Genomic DNA, 4132 nt, shown 5'->3' with positions numbered 1-4132 from the left:
GCTTTTACTGCGATAGCTGTTTGTAGTGATCATGTATTGGGCGGTTTAATAGATATGTAGATGAGGGGCTTCCAAAATACTTATCAGCCCTGCTTCTTTTTGTCCCATGTAATAGAAGAGTCAGATGAAAGACCTCATGCTATTTGTGTGTGTGTGTGTGTGTGTGTGTGTGTGTGTGTGTGTGTGTGTGTGTGTGTGTGTGTGTGTGTGTGTGTGTGTGTGTGTGTGTGTGTGTGCATGCCCACCCATTCCCAGGCACCAAATCCAATGAGCTAGTAGACCCCATAGAATAGGGGCCTACAACCTCAAGAAGTATTTGTATTATTATGCACCAGGTTATGCTGAGGTAAGATTCATTCTGATTTAAGTAGACTAATCAGATTTTGTAAGTCAAATTTAAGGTAGGTCCAGTTGTGTTTTTCTAAGGAGTTGCAAATGCATGCAACCAGGTCTTTTTTTGTAAACCCGTTCTTAATGAACTTGGTAATCAAAGTATCTATCTCTTCATATGCTCTAAAACAGTCGGAAGAGGCATACATCATAAGAAAAAGCATTCCTAGACAAGTGTGTAGAGAATTTTTGTACGGTCTATTGCTTTTTTTCTTCGTAAATTCAGAGGACATAAGCTTAAGCTTTTCTCTTTTCCAAAAAAACGAGTATAAAAGTTTCCCAAAAATGGGGAAATTAAAGTAAACTCAATATTCAGAAAGTGTGTTCTAGAAACGATCCATTTATCCTGCCATAGTACTCTCTCAGAGAATGAAGGTTCAATACTTAAGCAAGGTGGATAAATATCTTTAACACTAGAATGGTAACCTAACAGGACATAAAAGTGTCCTTTCAGGGTTTTGGGAAAAATTTCCAAAACCATAGTAGATCCACTCATTTTGAAAAATCCTTTCATGAGCTTATAGTTCAATAACTACTACACATGGAAAAAATGAGAAACTTGTAATTTTTCTCATCCCTTGGTCACTACAAGCCTCCAAAGTTGATGGACAAGTGGATTTTGCCCAAAACAGCAATTTCTTACGGTTGATTGCATATAAATATGAGTGGGGATTTTTGTAGGACGTGAGATAAAATGCCCCGTTAACTTCAGTGGGTTGGTGACCAAAACATATGGTTGCTTTCACCTCACTAATTTTTTTTGGGCAAAAAAATTAGGCACAAAAAAGTTGCATTTTTGCCATTCTGCGGACCTATCATCAAAGTTTCTATAGTCACGCTCAATACAGATACTATATACATGTTTTCTTAGTTCCCTTTGGGCCTTTGGATTCAAAAGGAGCCATGGAGCATGTCAAAAGGATAATGGATCTCTTACAATTGGAACTTTGGGGGCAATGATAAAGTGTTAAATACAGCAAACATGAAAAAACTAGGTTTAGCATTATGACCTCTAGAAACCCATAGAAACTACTCAATATCTAGCCAAGTTTGTAGTCTATGATTAGATATGGTTACTACCTACAAAATACATACAATTGTCCTAAGAAACTAGCAATATTGAGAAAGTTATACTTGCTGCTCTAAAATGTATCATATTCTTCAGCAATCAAAAAACTCAACCATCATCATATACTATGCTATATAGCATATTAGGTCCCCCAAAACTCAAGTAATATTATACATTACACTTAAACAATCAAATTGAATTTGGATATCAAGAAAGCCACCAAAAAAATCATAAAAGTGCTAATTTTGGCCAAAAAACAGGATTATGCAATTCTTGTAAATTGGTCATAACTTTCAATTTCAACACTTAGCTCTCCCTACAAGCATTAAAACATGTTGAGAACTATGAAGGCCTAACCTCTAGCCATCTAAACCTCACAAACATGAAGTTTAGAGTGGTATAGTTGCCAAAATTTGAAAAAAAGCCAAAAACAGGACCCGTTTTTTCACACAGTTTAGGTTCAAAAATGTTGTGCAAGAGTAAGGTTAATGGTGAGATTGATACTCCAAAAAAAATGCTAAGTTTTTTTCAGCTCATAAGGCAACTTTGTGGATATATAGCACCTAGAAATTCATTTTCATACTCTTCAAATAATTCAAGCAAAATGGTCACTTAACAGGACACAAAAGTGTCCAAGGACATAAAAGTGTCCTGTTACCATTCTAGTATTAAGTGTAGTCTCAAATATGGGGTTGTTGATGCTACAAAGGTCATCCATAAATCTGAATGAATGTGCAAAGTGTGTGAGTAATGAATTACTTGCTGGTTTAGTTAATATTTTTAGAAGCCAATGATATTCGAAGTAACAGAGATAGCGATGACACATAATCGGAGAGCATGCAAAACCCATTGGTATCCCTAGAGTTTGTTTGTAGCAGGTATTACCTAATTGGATACAATTGTTACTCAGTAGCCAAAAGATATACTTATATAGATCTTCCTCTTTAAAGATGAAAGGTGCAGATTTATTCGATTTTTTTACCCATCCTTTATTCCCTTTTTGTGAGATGCATGTATACCCAAGTTCCTTTCTGTGGGCAAAGGCAATCTTTATAAGACATGATAAGGTATAAAAAAGCCCAAATGGCCCATCTAAAGGGATATTTTCATAGCATTGAGTTATGTCTGCCGTGAAGATAGAGTAAATGCTTTCAGGGAGATTGATAAATACCTCAGCTACATTTTTTATGACCCAAAAAGGGCAATAATCTAAATTTCTGAATCTCTTTATATCTCTGTGTTTGATGGCACAAATATTTTTTATTTCTAGTAGGACAAAGTTTAAGCAGTGGGTGATATCATTTGTAACACAGGAGAACAAGCTTTTTGAAGCGTCAGAAATCCATCTGAATTTATGCTTATGAATCTTGTATGTTGGGAAGAGTACAGGAATTTTCATAGATTCAGGACTATAACCGAGTCCTGATAATTCATTGTTTAATGTTGTAGCTACGCAAAGTGGAGAGTAATCAAGTTTAAGAAAGTCATTACTATTAAGTCTTGAACTGGCAGCCTCAAATGCCAATTTTTTACATATAAAGGATGCAGTGTTTGATGCTTTATCTAGGCCAATAATGAGCCATTTCCTTTTTAATATCATAGATAGAGGTCTTTATTTTTGGCGTAAGCCAAGTAGTATCAGTGCTTAGCCACATTTGTGGCAAAAGACTGATCTTTTTCCAAAAAATTCTTTTGAGTGTTGATGTAAGTTGGAAGCGAACTTCCTCCTCCAGTTGGAGTTTTAAGGCCAAGTCGGCCAGGCATTCAAGTAGTGCTGATAAGGCACATTGAGGATTTAGTGGAAAAGGAGGAATATGATTCAAGCCATTACTCAAGAGACTCCTTACATGAGGATCTGAGATGATTTCTAAGCTAGATGTACAAACGTGTAAACCAAAATCACTGAAGTTTTTACAGAATTTTTGAAATAGATGACAAGAGCAGATAGGTAACTCAATATTATGGAGAAACTCATTGGAATAAAATAGATTCTTAATAGGTGGCGAGTATTTCCAACCAATCATCACATCCTTTAGTAATAAATTCGACCCAAAAATATGTCCAAAACATTCTGAAACGACAGCTTGGGGAGTAAAGAAATCCAAAATTTTGCTTGTAAACAAGCAATGTGAGAAAATCCTATTACACACTTCATCCTTTGGAGGTAGGTAACGTCTTCCGCAACCAATCCTTCGATCCTGCATTTTACATATCCAAAAGGTTTCTGACTGGTAGGTTTCTTCCCCTACCTCTCACATAACTTCTACCTCTCCCTCTCCCAAACACTGATTCACTCGAGGAGGGAGTTAAGAAAGAGGTGTAAGACGCCGCCGGAGAGACAAGAGTATTAGGACGTTTGGAAACTTGAGATTCATCCTCTTCAATATTTGGTTTAATTTGGCCAACTATACTTTTGATACCTTTAAAGCCGCCATAAGTGGTTAGTAGAGTCCCACATCCATCAGATCCAAGCTCTTCAAGAGTGTCACGCATAATTGATCTATACTGAATAAAGGCAATTTGGGCTAAGACCAGATCCTTTGCTTGTCCACCGAGCCATGAGCAAAAGAGGGAAAGGTGAAATTCTTATGCTTTATCAGGAAAGATACTAGGCAGATTGTTAAGTGCATATCAAATAGCATGGTCAAACCAAATTATGCTTGACTCGCAGGA

Source organism: Adiantum capillus-veneris, chromosome 17, assembly GCF_014529385.1.
Source record: "Adiantum capillus-veneris isolate H3 chromosome 17, ASM1452938v2, whole genome shotgun sequence".
Taxonomy (NCBI): Eukaryota; Viridiplantae; Streptophyta; class Polypodiopsida; order Polypodiales; family Pteridaceae; genus Adiantum; species Adiantum capillus-veneris.
The sequence above is the reverse complement of the archived record's forward strand: the minus strand, read 5'-3'. Positions refer to the sequence as shown.